Genomic DNA, 11,761 nt, shown 5'->3' with positions numbered 1-11,761 from the left:
AAGTAGAGTGCCCCCAACTTCCTCCTTTGTCACTGTGCAAAGAGCACCTTTCAGAAATCCTCCAGCATTCATGGTCTGGTCTGCAGCCCCTCGAACACATGTGCTGACAATGCATGGTTTTCTGCACCTGTGCAATGGGGCTTTTTTGGGTCAAGGGGGAAAGGAAGAGGTTTCACCTAGCCCTCCTAGCCACGGACCTGTTGGGTCCCTCCTGGTCCTTGTTGGCATGGGCTGATTCTACATCTTGTGAGGGTTTAGGATGCAGCTGAGGAGTTTTCAGCAATGTTTTCCAGGGTATTGATGGCCCAAGCTGCCAGGGACCATAGCCAGCTCTGCCATGCCGAGGGCCAGCTTGGCCATTTGTCAGGATCATAATCAAAGCAGTTAATTTGCATCTAAATTACTTAGAGTTTTAATCAGAGATTAATAAAGAAAGGGTTTTGTAATTATCTATACAGATCACAACAATAGTTCTTCACACAATACAGCGTCCAGCATCATTTGCTCTTGGGACTGCAGAAAAATATGGCTGCAAAAAAAAACCCCACTGCTTCACTGGATCAAATTTTTCCACATTTGGCTTTTGCTTCAGCAGTGACTGGACTCCCACTAGGGCACAGGTTCCTCCTTTCTGTGCAGGATAGGGAGCTCTGCCTGAACTCTGTACCTGGGCATCTCTGCAGAGTCCCCAGAAGGCAGGAAGCCACCACTACCTGCAAGCAGAGCTCGGACCTGAATCCTTTCTTACTTCTTCTCCTCCTTTTCCTCCTCATTCTCCTCACCAGGAGACACCCTGCTTTGGCACAGCCTCAGTGGTCTTGGGCTGCCATCCAGACTTACTGAATTGCCACACTTGGCCCCCCCAACACCAGGTGACCTTGTTAAACACCCACCCATCCTAGCAATAACCTTTGCTACTTCTTTATATCACATCAAGAAAAAAGCACAATGCATCAGTCTTCACTGGCAGAGGATCATCTGCCTACACAGTGCCCACCAGGCAGAGTGAGAGAGGGGAAACCAACTCTTCCCCACAAACACTTCACATTAAAATAACATTACAGCTCAGGGAGATTTATACTTCTCCATGTTAGCTTTTAATCACAGATGTGTCTCTCGGTTGCTCCTGTTGATTCCCCTCTTATACACTTTCAGGTGTTTGTCTTCATGCATTCATAGGCTGCAGTTTGGTTAAAATATAACAGGAGATTGGACTTCAAGTTCTTACAAAAATCTCAACCATTTTGCTTCATGCTGCTATAGTTAGTCATAAAAAAATAGAGGATTTTAAGTCAGTACTGCCTAGAAACTGTTTTTGCATACAAAAGGAAGGAAAAGGGATCTCTGTCCTTGCTTAAAGAAATGCAGGACCAAAAACATTCCCTAAGCACAAAGGTGCTCTGCTCAACACAGCCACATCAATACGCCTAGGAGAGCAAGGTCAAGACAGACTCTGTTATATAATAAAGCAGCAGCTCACTTGTCCCTGTTTAAGGAGTCACATCCTTAGGTACTGCTAAAGAAGAAATCTTCTCTAGCAGGAAGGACTGGAACTTCTCACCAGCATGAAGGACTTGAGTGTTTTTCCAAGAAACTTGATCTGAGCTTTAAGTTTCATTCTCCTCAGCAATGCTAGGCAAGAGCAGGCACAGCAAGACTATTTTAGCTTACTTTTTGTTAGTGGCTTGCAAACGGAAACTCAACAGCTTAACAGTTTAACACAGCTGGGGGCATTCAGCTTCAATGACTAAATATGCCTGAAAGATGTCATAGCTGACTTGGAGGATTTTATATTTATTCTGTCCAAAGACTTGCTGTAACACTGTTTGTCACTGCAGGTAATTGGCTCTGCTCAGTCTCTGTTCAACAAAGGAAGGCTCCACATTTTCCTGTCCATGGGTGAAGGAGACAGTGTTTTCCAGTCCATCTTGGTGGCAGCTTTCAAGATTTCTTTTTTAAGGAGTTTGCCAGAAGGGACTGATTTCTGCTCAGGGATGGGCTGGGCACTGGTCAGCAGGTGGTGAGCAATTTTATTGTGTATCACTTGCTTCTCTTGGGTTTTATTTCTCTCTTTTTCTTTATTTTTTCCCATTAGTATTATTAGTATTTTATTTTATTTTTTTTCTGATTCTCTTTCCTATCACACCAGGAATGAAAAGAAAAAGAAAGCACATAAGTCTGCAGCTGCTTCTGAGAAGGCCTTCCACACTGATACGGATTCTCAGGGATGAGCAGAGTTGTGGACAGGAAGGGAGAAAAATTAAGTGATTTTCAGTTTTTTTCTCCCATTAGTAAGTGCCATTATGTGGCATCTCTGGCCACATAATACACAATTTTTCTCTCCTTCCCACTTGTCCTGATCTGTTGAAATTGTACCTGTCCTCATCTTTAAAAAACACCTGCCACCAGCACTGCGTTTTACTTCTGAGATGTCTTTGTCTGAGTAAGCACCTCCTGGCCTCCTCCCAACCTCCTCATCCTCCTGGGGCTGATGGCCCTTCCTCATCAGCACTCTTGGCTCCAAACTGAGCACATGGTGGGTCCTGGCTCCAGTGCAGGTGAGGATCATTCCTAGTTCAAGTTAATCTGTTGAGGGAAAATCTCATTTGTCTTTCTCACTTCAATGTGTGCAAGATACTGTACAAGCACCCAATAATCTGGTGGGATGCTTGATGAGAAGGATGGAAATAGATGGATGAGATGAGTGGAAAAGAGCAGCCAGGACCTCCAGAGAAGCTGACAGATGTGCTGCTGCCTGGTACAGCTGTGCATAAGGATGCAAAGTTACATCTCTTTCTCACTGCTGAAGACGCAATTCAGTGAAAACACCCATAGTGTCTGCTTTGTGAAAAACTTTCCGGGTTATAAAATCCCCCCAAAAATCAGGTTGGAGGGGACTTTAGGAGGTCCCTCTACTCAGGCCAAGTCCAATTGGAAGAAGTTGCTCAGAGTTATGTCCAGTTTGGTTTTGAGTGTGTCCAAGAATGGAGAAACCACAATGCCTATGAGCAACCTGTTCCAGTGCTCAGTCATCTCTGTGGTAATTTTTCCTTGTATGGGATCAAAACTTCTCTTGCTGCAATCTGTATCCTTCATCTCTTGTCCTTTTTTTCCTCATGTTTCTCTGAGAGGAGCCTGACTCTGCACCCTCCCATCTGGCAGCTGCACACAGCAAATAGATCCCCCTCTTTGTGGTTTCTTTTCTAGGATAAACAGATCTTGCTTCCTCAGCTCCTGCTCATACAACAAGTACTTTTGCCCTCACTATCTACCTTCATGTCCCTCCAATAAGGTCTCTCCAGTGTGTTGACACCTCTCTAAGTTTGGGGTCCAACACTGGAGACACAGTTCATCCAACACAGTCTCTCCACTGATGGCCTCAGAAGTGTCAATGCCTCCATGGTAAGGGATCTCAACATGCTGTGCCTGAGTAGGATGCTGGAGCAAGGAGAAGGCTCTGAAGACCCCAGTAGACCAGCTGCATTTACTCTTTCCTTGTTAGACCATGTCTGAAGTCTGTGTCTAGGGGTCCCTGATCCAGGGAAGTCATTGATGACCCAAAAATAGTTCAGCAGAGGGCCACTCAGCTGGAGCACCTTGTCCTGTGAAGATGTGCTGGAAAACATAGGCTTCTTCAGTCTGGAGCAGGGATAGCTTCAGGGAGACCTGCCAGTACCTACAAGGAAGTTACTGAGAAGATGGAACACTTTACTGAGCTGCACAGTGAGACAATAAGAGACAGTGGTCTAGTCCAGCAGAAGCAGGTGTCACCATCTCCCAGAGGATTCAGTATGTGCCAGCGCTGGGCCTGCCACAACTGGAAGGCCTGAGAGAAGGAAAGATTACTTCTGGGACTCCTTTTACATACCCTGGCATCAAGGGTTGTTATTTTACTCCAGGGTGAGCCATGCAAACTCCCCTTTGGCTATTGGGAGGAACATTACTCTCATGAGAGTGGGCCCTGAAAAGGGACAGCAGGAACAGTCTACAGCAAGCTCCTGGGCTGTCCCTGTGAACACAGCATGGCCCCCACTAGCATCTTGTGTGGCCTATGGTTCTCTTGTTCATGTCCATTATGGAGAGGAGTGACGCATCAGAAAATTTCCTGACTGTAAAAATAGAGTCAAAGTAGGACATTTCCTCTGCTACTTCAGGGCTCATTCTTCGTTACTGAAGCACATCATGTAACAGTTTGCAATTAAAACCATCAACAGCATGGAAGGCCATACCACAATAGCTTTGTAGTCAATTATTTGATTTATAATTAAACATGCAGAATTTCAGCTTACTGACTAGAAAGTAGGACAAGTACTTTCTGTTTGCCTGGTTCTGAAAAAAAAAAAAAAAGCCAGGAATTCAGACTGTAGTTTCAATAGCATGGATAATTTCTCTCCTCCAATGTGGGCTGTCTAGACAATGAGCAGGTTAGAACAAGGTAAAGGTTTTGGAATGTAAATTTTAAGTATTACCATAATAACAACAAAGCCCAAAATAAACAAACAGCTGGTGGCTGCAAAAGCCCCTTAGCCACGTGGGAAGGCAAACTTGGTAAGAGAGAGAGCACTGCCACATGTGGGTCAGATTGGCATGCTCCCTCCATGTGATGCATTCTCCTGGATTCATCAGTGCTGCCATCGGCTGAAACAGCATGGTGATTTTGAGTTAGCACTTTCAATTGACCCCAAGGATAGCAGTATCCAGCTACAGCTGCTTGTTCACTCACACACCAATACCACATTATCCATCCCTTCATTCCCTCCCTACCTCCCCCTCAGATGACAAGGAATATTTTAAGGTTATTCTTGTGTCAAAGTCCTCCAAAGGACAAAGAGGAGTTCTTTGTGTTTGTCAGCTCTAAAAGAAAAGACAGAATAAAGAAAAGACCAGTTACGTGACCAGGCTCAATCTGACTGACGCACCAAACTTTGTTTCATCAAAACCTCCAAATGCTTGTTGTTCTGGGGCCAACCGAACACATATGGGGCTTGACCATCTCTGGTAAGCACACCAGAACCTGATATCTGTGGTAAGGTCTTGTTGGCTTCTAGTTTTTATGCACATAAAGTGCTACACAGCCTATTCCATGGGCATCCTGTGCACAACACGCAGTGTGCTAGGGCTAAAACTAGTTTTTACCCAGCTGAAGGACAGAGCACTGTACTGGATTTAGCCAATTCATGCTGTGTTCTCTGAGAAGCAGTGAGCCTATCTTAAAGGTTATTACACTTTTCTAACCACTTCACACAATTAGTCTTCAGGGCCTTTTTAGAAAATTTCTATAAAATGTACTCTCTCCACTGTTCTCTTCTGCGCATTAGATTATGCTTTTCTCTTCCACAGCTTTGTAAGAGGCCACTAGAAACTTGCAGACTCTCCACCTCCACTGGATGTGCCACAAAGCTCATGAGGACCACCAGCTCCCAGCTCCTTGGGGATTTCCACGCTCATATAATGACAATGAATGCTGAGCCACAGCTCATTGTTCAAGACCTCAAACATCTGTTTGTAGGATAGAAATCCTGTGTATTCATACAATTTATTCTAAAAGTGACTTCTCTGTGAACATAGTGTGACTAGTACTTCAGGCTTGGATGCTTTTTCTACCCACAAGCACTGGGTGGGTGCATCACTGCAGCAGCAGAAAGACTTCAGGTTGCGAGTGGCCAAACATGGATATATATCCGATGTGTTTTCATACCTGGAGAGAAGAATTAGCTCACTATGTAGACAAAACTATCATTACCTTTCTCATACTCCAGGTTTTTAACATCTTCATTACTTATCCTTGAAAAACATTCACCTTTAGCATCTTGACATGACAGTGAAATAAGACCTGAATAATAAATATCTACCTATTGCACCCCTTGACATTAGAAATGGGGCTTTACTTGCTGATTTGTACAATGGGGCCTTTGTACACATGCTTGCCACCCTGCTTTTCTACAGTGGTGATGAACTGTTCTTCGTAGACAAGACTACCCATTGGTTCACCAGAAGAACCTACAACTTGCATGTGCTATTTTAGGGAAGTGGAGCAGTAATGCTTACCAGGGCATTGTTTCAGGAGTCAGGTTTCAGCTTGATCAGTAACAAGTATGCCTTAGCACAGAAGTGGCTCCTCTCTTCTCATGAGCCTAGCCCAAGCATATTTTCCAAAGGCTTTGATTATTTGATGGGTGCACGCACAGAAGAGGCAGATTCCTATCTTGAGAAGGTTGCAATAGTTGGCCTAAGACCTTGCAAGGGTTCAGAGGAGCTCAAAGGTGTTCAGCTGATGGGTTAGGTTGCAAGACTGGAGCATCAGTGACATTTAATAAATACCAAACAAGAAATATTCTTTTTGTGTGTCAGTGGAATTAACACAATACTAAAAATACTCAGCGTGGTTACAATTTTCATACAGAAAAGCAATCATGCACAGAGTAGAAATTACTGGCTTTAAATGCAAGAAAACAAAAAAGAGAAGAAATTGCCACCTATAAAAACATGCATTTCACTTGATGCATTCTTCCGGCTCAAGCCCCATTCCTGAATGGACAGTCAGCAGTGGATTTTTTCCCTATTTTCATCTTAAGTACACAGAAACACATGTTCTGTAACCATAAAGATCAAATGGTAGAGTTCTAAATAAGGGTTATGTCCAGTATTTCTACATCTACCAGCAACATCAATTGTTAAAAATAAAATTAAGATAATTTTACCATATTTTCCTTGTTTCGTCATCCAGCCATTTTTCTGAGATTAGATTTTCAGCTGCACAGAGCAACAGTTTAAGTATGAAACACCCAACTGGGATTTTTGTATGACTAAATGTTATTCTCCGGGGTCTGGGAAATGTTCGCATCAGCTGTTGCCAAATCCTGCCTGCCTCTCAGCCACCACAAGGCCATGGCCTCTTGCTGGGGAGTGGAAGATGTTCCTCTGAGCCCACTAAGTCAGGCATGAGATGACTCAGAGTGTCACAGAAAAGTCTTCTTCCTCCCAAATCATGGCACTGGCCTAAAGTTGTACCAAGTGTAGTTATTTACCTCTCCACAGTGTAAAGCTGTGTTTTTGCATGCAGACTCCACTCAAAAGAGAATGAGGGGAGTTTCAGAATGTAAGGCTGCTTTTTTAAGCAGCTTACAGGAGATGCAGCGTGCACCGAAATCCAGGTCTTCTCCCCAGGCCTCTCCCTTGTGCTTCCTTGTGAGGAGTATCTTATTATTTTTCAGACAAATACCCAGAACACTAGCAGAGAACAGGAGCCCCCTGGCTGGGTTTCAGTCTCTGGAAGGAGACCTCTGGCACATCTGAGCTCCTGGGAAGGCCAGCATGCTTAGGCAGACATTTCAGCCAGTAGTAAATCTCCTTGGTACCACAATGTCACAGCAGTGCTCTGTGGGGAGCATCTATCCAAGCAGCAGCCATGTGGGTTTTACTGGTACACATTCAGTATGACAAAGAAGTCAAAATGACCTTGGGGTTCACCTCCCAGAAGTAAAAATCTTCCCCACAGTGTATTTCCAGTGCTTCATCCAGCCATGATTAAACTGTACAGTCAATGGCGTGGGACCGTGTTGGCAGGACAGAGCAGGGGTGCCCACAGCTGCTGTCTGGGGCCAGTGATTCTGAATGCTACTAGCCACCACCATAGTACTGCTCTTCACCTTCCACAGGCACCACCACACTTCTCCCTTGCTGGCTTTAGGCTGCCTTGTTTGATAGACAGACAGGAATATTTTCTGCTCCTCCTCCTCGTTAACACCCCAGCCCTCCAGCGAATCACACTTCCATTCATCACATTTGCCATTTCACCAGCTGTAACCCAAATCTGTGACCACTGGCAAGTACCCATTCAGTTTCCTGTGGTCTGTTATTTCTCAGGCATGGACTCCAACTGCCACCTTGATGGCTTCCCATGTGAATCTCTAATAGAAGAGCTGGTGGCAGACAGTCTCTATCTGGGACACTCTAGGAAGGCAGCAAGTGGTAGTTGACTCCTTCTCAAAGGTAGTATTTTCTTTTCTGTGGCCCAGCTCTCTCCCAGCAAGCCACTGTTCTCATTTAAAATCCAAGGAGCGATTTGTCTCTGATAAGAAAGCCCAAGTAGTTCTCACTGGTAATTGGCACCAAAAAATGATTGTCTTTTTTCCACGAAGTTTGCTAGATCTCATTACTGGAAGTTTATTTCTAACAGCCATGCTGCTGAACATTGATTGGCACATTACGAAGTATTAAAACAAATGCAGCAAACGTCAAAGTCCAGTCCATGTCACCAAACCTCACACTTTGCTTTTTCATTATGTTCATTCACTTGCAAAATTCACTTGCTTATTTGGGGGGAGTAAGGTAGCCATTAGGAAGAATTAAAGAGGATCTGATGAAACTGAACAAGAAAAGCTTAAGCATCTGCATAGAAGGAAGGGAGGGGCACTTCTGCAGGTTGGTTTAAGGCTGTGTAACTAGGACTGCACATACTCCTGGGAGAACAGAAATTGCCTGGAATACAAGCCTGTGGTCCAAAACTAACTTCATCCTGGAAATGCTGGTCTCTGCCGTGTGGTTTCTTAGCCACGGTTGGGGTAATTATATCCACAGACTCATGAGCACGGCAAAAGCAGGGAAGAATTTGCGGAAAGGAGAAAGCTGCTTACATTTTGTTATCACTCGGTGGAGGTAGTGAGGGATTTAGCCTGATTACATGCACTGCACCTAATCTTTCATTCCCTGGCACCTGCCTCTTGCAGGGGCTCTCATCAGATAATGAGGAGTGACACACGGTGTGAAGTGCCAGCCCTATCTAATCGACGCTGTCATCGCCACTGTCACAAGGAAGCACTACAGGAGATAAATTTAAGCCTGACTGGTGTTTAGAATTTGGAAGCTGTTTATTGCTACTTTAATAAAACAACTCTTCAACTCTATTCTCTAACAGAGGCAGGAGGAGAACTGCTGAGTCACTGATCATGAGAAACAATTCCAGCTAATTAGTTTTTCTGACCAGTTTTTACTAGAACAGCATGCTTCTTTTTTTTTTTTTTCCTTTGTGGGTGATTCTAAAATGCATCTTACAGGCTTGAGTCTGATGTAGAGGAGTTGCTGCAACTGCCAGACTTAGCATCTCACTAGCTGGTTTCAGGATCGACTTTGTGCAACCATTTTAACTCTTTGCATGCAGTTTCCCCAAATGAGTTTTGACTTTTTGAAGGTCAGATATAAACTCTATTTCATGACACTGTCTGAGCCCACATGAACAACTGTACGTAACAAAACAAATGCATGAGTTGGCAAATTTTTCCTGCAAGGACTGAAGTTTTATTTTGATTCTTCCAAGAGATTATTATAAATGACTGTGGGAAAATGATGGAAAAATGCATACAGGGTCCTTTCATAATTCTTGCACTGAGAAATGTAATAAAAGAAAAATAATTCCTCTTTTGTCTCTATTTTCTTGCATAATCCTTGGTGTTAAAGCTGTGATCATACCTCTAAGCCCTTTTCTTAACAATTGTTAATTATAATGCACCAGCCACATTTCACAGATAGTAACCTCAGACCTCGTCATGCAGAAGTTTACACCTATGTTTAAACTCCTGCACAGTGAACAGCCTTCTTGGCTTAGAAGAACTGCTCCCTGTACAGAAAAGTCCAGCGTGTGCTTGAAGTCCTACAGGAGGACTGGAAGTCTCAACCTCTTAAGTGGTCTCATTCAGCCCTATATTATCTGTGCAGAAACCTCCTTACTGCCTGACATTTGCAGAAGTCTACCCACACAAAACTAAATGACAAAATTTTGGCCTCAATCTGTGGCAACTTAAGATAAAAAGTTCAAAAATATTTTTTTCCCCAAGCCAATGAAAGGAACGTCTGACTGTCTGTAACACTAACAGTCATTAGCATTTTGAAGCATGCACAGCCTTTGCTTTGTTGGCAATGAGTGCAACTATTGTTTAAAGTACTGAGAAGTGAAATCCATGGAAGCTAAATTCTGTGGGCTCTCTCCAGACCACAGTATCCCCCCACATGTCTGTAGACCACGGTGTCATAGTGGCTGTCCAGTGGTCTCTGATGTGGGTTGCAGTGGGATTAGCCTGTAAACAACTGGGCGAGCAGTGGGTGCTCGCAAATGTAAGGATATTATAAACATCTCTGCTCTATTGGGAATGCCATGACTTGCAAACAAGGCACCCACCCTGTGATCGATGTTACACCAAAGAGTAGCAAAAAAACCCTGCCTTTAAACCTGACATACTTTCCTATGAGATCCTAACAAGGCTCCCGGTAAACCTCAAATCTGAACTGCAATTTTTCTTGTAAGCAAATGAAGCATGTGCTGACCACGTGGGCTGAGGACCAAATGAGGCTGGCCTGCTCTGAGACCAACAACCATGTGGCTTCTGCAGCTACAAGTCTGAAAATCTAAAGACATTTATTTGGACTGTCAAAAATCAAACCAGACTCTTGGAATAATGAACTCTGTTGGCTGATCATAGTGGAGATTTGAAGCCATCTTCATCATCCCCACTCTCAACAGCAGCAACTGGATTATCATTCTGGATGGTGAAACCTTGCTGCTGAGGTAAGGTCCAGGTTTCTCTTTAACCAAGCCAATGTTTCAAGAGATATTACTATTTTGTTTTGGAAGAGGAAAATAGAACAATTTGTATTTCCTGATTGTGTGTTTTCTGTTACTGCATAACACTTTTAAAGAAATATTCATACATAGTAAATTGGGTAAATCTATTACTACGAAAATTTTACATAAAAACATGATGCAAGCTCTGTTCCCACTCACCCCAATCAGTGACTTCAATGTCTGAAGACTAAACACTTATCACTAGGTCAAGACCAGCATGTGGATTTTGGTGTATTTCTTTAAAGAAATAAATTAAAATCAGATTACAATGCACAGAACTGCTAAGGCCCATAAACAGCTCCTGAGTCCCTCCCTTGAGAGAAAAGAAAAACAGAGTTTTCAGCAGACTTAAATTCCCATGCAGGAATCCCTATCCCCACAGGAAAATCCTAAAGGTTCCAGAAGCCAAAATACTTCTAAAAACCCAGCTTTATAAGGTAGGCTTGCTCTTCTCCCTTGTGTCTCTCTTTTTATCTGGAATATGATGTTAATTACTCAGAAATAATTATAATGTCATGACGGATCCTTCTGCATGCAGAGGAGAGGTGGATGGCATCACATACACTGCTACGGCTCTTCTCCCATCATCTGGGAGTCAAAACACGTTCCACATCCCATGGGGCTTCCAGCACTGTGGGAGCCATGGCACCATGGGCTGCTCACTGGCAGCAAAGGACTACTTAAGACACAGAGATCCTATTCTTATGCAAATGATCCTAGTGATAAATGAGGAAGGGAGAAAAAATAATAGATTCAGATTAGTATTAAATTAAATAAACTCATTTTCAAAGTTCAACATGATTTATATGTTGGTCTCTCAGCCAACTTTATTCGAGGCCTTCTTAAAGTTTAAGCACCTCCTTTGCTACTTGTTTCACATCTTTCTACTGGAAGAAAACCTGGACTAGAAACATAGGTCATCATCATCATGGCTAGGCTTCGTGAACGAAGATTTGGGAAGGCTCTATCCACGTTTGCTACAGGCACGTTGGTGGCTTATGAGGCCAATACGTGACAGACATATCCGATTGCAAAAGGCACAGCAGAAAGACTCCTTAGGAGGTGTATTCTGCAATTTACGGTTCTTTCTGCGCTGCCTTTTTTCCTCGAGAGTGATCCTACGTGTGTTCTCGAAGGAGACAG

This window comes from Lepidothrix coronata, unplaced genomic scaffold (genome assembly GCF_001604755.1).
Source record: "Lepidothrix coronata isolate B3197 unplaced genomic scaffold, Lepidothrix_coronata-1.0 Scaffold35, whole genome shotgun sequence".
Classification (NCBI taxonomy): domain Eukaryota; kingdom Metazoa; phylum Chordata; class Aves; order Passeriformes; family Pipridae; genus Lepidothrix; species Lepidothrix coronata.
Note: the sequence above shows the minus strand (reverse complement) of the source record.